This window comes from Elephantulus edwardii, unplaced genomic scaffold, assembly GCF_000299155.1.
Source record: "Elephantulus edwardii isolate Elephantulus edwardi_28Jun2011 unplaced genomic scaffold, EleEdw1.0 scaffold00352, whole genome shotgun sequence".
In the NCBI taxonomy this organism is placed as follows: Eukaryota; Metazoa; Chordata; class Mammalia; order Macroscelidea; family Macroscelididae; genus Elephantulus; species Elephantulus edwardii.
The window spans coordinates 1,898,470-1,905,673 of record NW_006400102.1 but is presented as its reverse complement, the minus strand read 5'-3'; the positions used below and the strand labels follow the sequence as shown (position 1 = coordinate 1,905,673).

Here is a 7,204-nt window from a genome sequence, read left to right as displayed (position 1 = left end):
TCCCTATCACTCCTCCCTGAGAGAGACTTCACCCTGATTCATAAGGAAAAGGGGATGGCATATTCTCTTAGCTACTTCCTGCTGAAAAGGGACGCTGTGCGTTTCAGAGTGATGCAGGAAGCACTAATAACTGAAGAACAGATAAGCTGTAGGATGACAAAAACATCATCCATGATAGGATACAAAGGTAGGAAAGAAAAAAAAAAGACTAAAAGGATGTCAAAAGAGACTCTGAAACTTGCATTGGAACAAAAAGAACATGCATATGAAGTCATTGGAAATACCATGGCTTGGTGTCCTATTGGCAAGAAGTTTTGTTGTGATCCCAGAGGCAAGCAGCTCAAGCTGCTCTGTGAGAGAAGGATAGGCAATCTCCTTCCATGTGATTAACTACCTCTGAAAACCTGCCAGAAGGTCAGCTATGGGTTAGTTCCAATTCCATGGTACACAACAACATAACAGTCTCGCCTTAATCTTTAAAGTGACATCTTTGCTCTTTAGGACTTTAAGAAACTCCTCAAGAGTTTATTTTTCCAATGAAAAATAAATAATCCAATTTCTTCAGTCTAATTTCTGTGGTTGTTCATTTTGGACCTCAATAAAATGTAATCCTTGACAACTTCAATCTTTTCTCCAGCTATCATGATGTTTCTTCTTGGTTCAGTTATGAGAATTTTTATTCTTTTAGCTTCAGTACTTGATCTTCTTTAGTAAGTGCTTGAGTCCTCTTCACTTTCAGCAAGTTGAGTTGTGTCATGGTTTTTAACTCTGTTGTTGTTATTGTTGTTGTATACTGTCAAGTCAAAACTAACCCATAGTTGATCTTTCAGCAGATTTTCAGAGCAAAATCCCATGGGAGAAGATTGCCCATCTTTATCTCACATCTGGTGTGATATGAATTGTACACCTTTGTGTTGACAGCACAATTCTTTACCATTAATCCACTTGAGTTGGATAGTTTCAGCAGGATCTTGCTTGCATGTGATATTGTTCAATAATTTCCACATTCTTTCAGGTCATTTTTTTTAATGGGAATGAATATAGATCTCTTCCAGTCAGTTCTTCAGATAGTTGGCCTCCAGATTTCTTGTCACAACTTAGTTCAGGGATGCATCTGTTTTCTGAAATATGTCAATTAGTATTCCATCAATTCCTGGGGCCTGTTTTTTTGCAGCTTAATCACCATTGCCTTTTTTTTCTTTTACAAAATTTTATTATTTGTACACATTCAATTGAAAAAGATAACTTTATAGGTTCTTTGTAAAAGAAAAAATGTAAAATGGAAAAAATGTAAGACTACTCAAAAATAAAACATTAGCTCAACCTTGGGGGGGGGGTAATAACAATAACAAAAATCAAACAATTGAAGGTAGTGCAAACTGTGACAACTCTGCTTCTGAGGACATGAGAATTACTAAGAAAAAGAATGTCCTTTTGTAAAAGCACCAATGTCATGTCTTGTGAATTTCCTTTATATATTATAGCAAGGTCTGAAATAAAAATCCAGAGGGACTGGAGCTTACACTGCAGCCATGAATGAATAAAAGAATCTATTTCCTCAGCTACTACTGCTGGTCCAATGTTCCTTTTGTTTTGAGTCCAGTGTTCACAGATTTTAAAAGGGGCTCTGTTAGGAATTCTAACCAATTATTTGATGAATTATAAAATTTCTTTCTGCTTTCAAACACAAACAGGCAAATCTGTTCCATAGCAGTAGCAACAGCCTTTACCTTGGGCCCTATTACTGTCATACTGCCTGTTGAAAAAAATCTATAATGTAGCTCTTAGGGATTTTTATTTGTTAGCACACTACAAGATGAAGTTCAGATTCATAACTGGCATGAGATCTCTTGTACTTTGTGAATTCTCGCAAACAGATTTCAAATGGCATGTTACACACTGCCAAAATGTTTACAACTTTAAAATTTGTAAATATTACCTCAAAACTAGTTTCTGCAGATTGAGAGCTAAACGTCTGATGCCAAATTTAGCTGCTTCTTCAGTTGTTGCTTTGTTGTCATTGTTGTTAAGTGCCATTAGTCATAGGTGACTCATAGCGACCCTATGAACGAAAGTCCTGGACACTTCCTGTATAACTTTCGTCCTTTCTCCAGGTTCATAGGGTCTCCAGAGGCAATCTATTATGGAAGTAGATACCACTCAAACTTCCAAGCTTGTTTTAATCTGGGAGCTTAAACAAAACTGTCCACTATAGGTAATGATTCTCACATTTGACTCATCAGTGTCACAGTGTTCGGCTTCACAGCAACCAGGAGTTACCTCTGTACAGCAAGTGGACATACCAGGGTTGTTGCTTTAGTGCAAGTAGTTTTTCCCAAGAACCAAATTGTAGTTGCAATTCTAGGTTTTCTAAGTTTCATTAGAACTTTCCCAACATCATGCTTATGAATTACATTTGCTCCTTACAAAGCAATCTTCCTTAAGTTCAAATGGCATCTTGTTCTAAGAGCAGAGACTACATTTATCATTAAAATGTCCAATGCAACATCACTGTCTGCATCTTTTGGGGTAGTTTAAAAAGCTTAGTTCCCAGGAGATCAGCCGTTGGTGGTGTTGAGGCTCAGTGCATGTGTGGCAGTGGGATTGGCAGTAGCTGCAGTGAGAGAGTTGGCACAATGTCTCACAGCATTTTATTGGTACAACCTACCAAGAGGCCACAAGGCAGAATTTATGCAGAATATGAATCTGCATAAATGCATGGAAAGCATTTTTAAAATGCATGAAGAACATCTGAAGAGAAAGAATATCAACACTCCTTTAATCACATATGATATCAGTCACCTGTCTGATTTTATAGATGATATGGCTGACCACAGCTGTCTTGTTTACCAAGATATACCAGCCTTACAACAAAGACTAGATTAAGGAGAAGATCCACCTGTTTCTCCATTGGTCAGTCGAACCAACAGGCTAGGAAATAGTTGAATTGGAAACATTAGGGGGATGGGCGTGGACTTGGAACACAGACATGTACAATGTGCTGTAGCGAGAGTTTTGTATTATAGTCTTGTTTCCATTTTGTTACACTCTAGCCAGTATTGATTGTGCTACACGAAATTAGTTCAATCTGAAACCCCGTTGCCCCCCATATTTTTTTTGGTCTTTCTTTCTTAAACATTTTTATGATCACTTAAAAGTTGTTCTCTGTCAGTTAATGTTGGTTCCAATCCTTCAAGATGTTCAGACCTACTTTATAGTATTCACTGTAGTAACCCTTCTGCAAGGTAGATAGCAGGGGCTAACAAAGTTTAGTTATGACCTCAAAATAAGTCTTAGTTAAAAATATATCTTAGTTTGCAATAGCAAAGAGCTGGAAACAACCCAAGTGCCCATCAAAAAATAAATGGATAGAGAAGCTCAGGTATATCCACACAAAGAAATACTATGCAGCATTGAAAAACAAAGAACTCATGAAATATTATGCAAAATAGATGACCCTGGAGTACATTATGCTGAGTGAAATAGCTCAGTCACAAAAGGAAAAATATTGCATAGGGACACTGTTGCAATACAGGATTGACATCGGGGTTGAGAGAAGACAGAAAAGAAGGGGAGGAATGATGCATATTGCATTGAAACAGAAGAGGGAGAGATCTGTTTAAAAGGGGTATATGAATGGGTATTCTTGTCAATACATAAGTCCAGAGTGAAGGCTGCATAGTAGAATGAACTTGGGGGGGAGGGATTGCATAACAATGAAAAAGTTTTTCTTTTTCTTTTCAAGGAGAGGAGTGATTTGGAAGGGGAGAGGGTGGGAAGAGAGAAAAGTGCAACAATGAATGACTGGAAATCCTAAGTCATTGTAAATTTTCGTTAAAATTAATAAATAAATTTAAAAATACATCTTAGTTACATTGCTATTGTTGTCGTCATTGTTCTCATGTGCCATTGAGTCACCTGTGATGTCTAGTGACCCTATGTACAACAGCTCTGAAGCCTGCCCTGTCCTGAGCCAGGACTCCGACATACCTATCCCTATTGCCCTAGTTAATGTATCCATACCACTCATCAGGGGTATTCCTCTCCTGCGCTATCCCTCCACATTTCCAGGTCATTTTCCAAGGATTGGTCCCTCCTAAACACTTGTCCAAAGTGTGTGAGAAGAGCTTCAAAATTCTAGCCTCCAAGGGGAAACTTGGTTTTATCTCTCTAAGACAGACTTATTTGTTTTCTTGGCAGTCCATGGTATGTTCAAAATTCTTTTCCAGCACTACAACTCAAAGGTATCAATTCTTCTTCTGTCATCCTTCATCATTTTCCAGCTCTCTGATGCACAGCAAGTAATTACAAAGACCATGGTCTGAATCAGGCACACCTTAGTCTCTTGATTGACCTCGTTGCTTCTCAGTACTCTGGAGAGGTCCCTGACAGCAGATTTTCCCAGTGCAATTTGTCTTTTGATTTCCTGACTGCTGTTGCCAAGACTGTTGATTATGAATACAAGAAAGCTGTAACTGTTAATAACTTCAATACATTCTCCATCTATCATGGAGCTAACCAATTGGCCCAAGATGGGGGGAAAAACTTCCCACCAAAAAGATCATATCTAGGGCAAGTGGAGGCTGAGGCACAGGACTTGACGGCAGTGGCATCGAACGTGAAGGATAAGCCAAAGGAAAGGAATGAGTATTCCATTGTGTAGATGTAACATAGTTTTTCTATCCATTTGTTTACCTTTTTCCCTCTTTTTGTTTATTGGTTTGCTTACAAAGTTTGTATACATCATGTTTCACAGTATTCTTCATTCACATTGTGTTTCATAAAATCATTCATTCCCATGCATTGTGTTGTTGTTGTTGTTGTTATGTGCTATAGAGTCACTTGTGACTCAGAGCAACCCTATGTACAACAGCCCTAAACTCTGCTCTGTCCTATGACAATTGCACTGTCTCCGATACACCTATCCCGATTACCCCAGTCACTGAATCAATCCACCTCATAGACGGCCTTCCCCTCCTACGCCGTCCCTCCAACCTCCCAAGCATGATGTCCCTCTCCAAGGACCGGTCCCTACTTACAACATGTCCGAAGTATGTTAGACTGAGCCTCAGAATCCTTGTCTGCAGGGAGCAGCCTGGTTTAACCCTTTCTAGGATAAATCTGTTTGTTTTCCTAGCAGTCCATGGTACCCTCAATACTCTTCTCCAGCACCACAGCTCAAAGGCATCCATTCTCCTTCTATCCTCCTTAGTCACTGTCCAACTCTCTGATGCATAACAAGTGATAGCAAAGACCATGGCCTGTATCAGACGCACCTTAGTCTCCAGGGAGACACCATTGCTCTTCAGTACTTTGGAGAGGTTCCTAACAGCAGACTTTCCCAACACAATATGCCTTTTAATTTCCTGGCTACTGGTGCCAAGAGTGTTGACTGTGGACCCAAGCAAACTAAAGCTGTGAACAATCTCAATCTCTTCACCATCCAACCTGATGCTGCCAATTGGTCCAGTGGTGAGAATCTTTGTCTTCTTGACATTGAGCCTCAATCCATATTGGAGGCCTCAGTCCTTGACCCTCTGCAGCAAGCGCTTCAGATCCTTCTCAGTTTCAGCAAGCAGGGTTGTGTCATCTGCATAACACAGATTGTTGATGAATCTTCCACCAATCCTGACACCACACTTCTCCTCATAGAGCCCAGCCTCCTGGATAATCTTCTCTGCATACATGTTGAAAAGGTATGGAGAGAGGACATATCCCTGGCGTAAGCCCTTCCCAATTTTGAACCATGCAGTGTTTCCTTGCACTGTTCTGACTACTGCCTCCTGGTCCAAGTACAGGTTTGGCATTAGCATGATCAAGTGTTCTGGGATTCCCAATCTTCTCAAAGTCAGCCACAGTTTGTTATGATCCACACAGTCAAATGCCTTTGCATAATTCCCTGCTTTCAGCTAAGATCCATCTAACATTAGCTATAATATCCCTAGTACTACAACCCCTCCTAAACCCAGACTGGACTTCTGGCAGTTCTCTGCTGATGTGCTGTTCCAGTCATTTTTGGATAATTGTCAGTAGAATCTTGCTTGCGTGTGAAATCAACGATATTGTTCTATAGTTTCCATATTCTGTTGGGTCACTGTTCTTTGGCATGGGAACAAATATAGATCTTTTCCAGTCAGGTGGCCAAGTGGTTGTTCTCCAGATTTCTTGGCTCAACTTGATGAGCACATCCAGAGTAACATCTGTTAGCCGAGATATGTCAATTGGTATACCATCTATTCCTCAGGCCTTATTTTTTGCTATTTCCTTCAAAGCAGCCTGAACTTATTCCTTCATCACCATAGGCTCTTGCTTATATGTTGTTTCATGAACTTCTTCTGCATCTGCCAATTCCTTTCAATACAGTGACTCAGTATATTCTTTTCATCTTCTTTTAATACATCCTGGATCACGTGGCCTAATGGATAAAGATCAGAAGATTGAAGGTTTGAATCCCTTCATGGTTGCAGCTCCCATGCATTATGTTTTATAAAATTAATCACCCTTGGACCTTGCCCATCATTACCCTGTCTTTTCAGGTCCCAACGGATCCTTCCCATTTTCTTCACATCCCACCACCTCCAGCTACCAACTCTGTGGTACCATCCTCCCTCTTCTAATTTCACCCTTCCCCCCTTGGGTTCCATACATGCTTTACTAGTTATCCTTCTATTTTTACTATAATGGTCTTATGTTGTATTTCTCCTTATTTTTTAATTTAATTTCTCCTACTAGTTTGTTTACAAAATTCAAATAAAAATTCCAACAAATTCTTTCAATTTCCCTTACCACTCCACCCATCAAATTGTACAACCCAATGATTAATCCCTCTTTGCCCCTGCACATCTACATCCCTCTGCTTCCAGCCTCTCCCACGCCTCCTGGATTCTTGTACTCATGCTACAATAATGGTTTTATACAATATTTATCCTTGTGGGACTGAGTGAGTAAGTTCATTCAGAATAATGCTCTACAGTCCCTCCCAAGTTAGGTAATAATTTACAAAGTTATTGCTCCTTTGTGCTGCATAGTATTCCATTGTGTAAATGTATCATAATTTCTTTGTTGTTGTTGTTGTTGTTGTTTTTCTGATTTTTTTTCTATAATTATATTTTATTAGTTTTCATAAACATTTACAGAGATTTTGGGCTTCCACTCATTCATTGTTGCACTATTCTCTCTACCCTCCTCCCAGTTTGTTCTTGTC

At 39.5% G+C, this 7,204-nt stretch overlaps 1 pseudogene; it reads right to left on the bottom strand.

Annotated features, from left to right (window-relative positions):
- Positions 1-1,565: 1,565 nt before the first annotated feature.
- LOC102843523 overlaps positions 1,566-7,204 on the bottom strand; it is a 138,791-nt pseudogene continuing 133,152 nt past the window's right edge.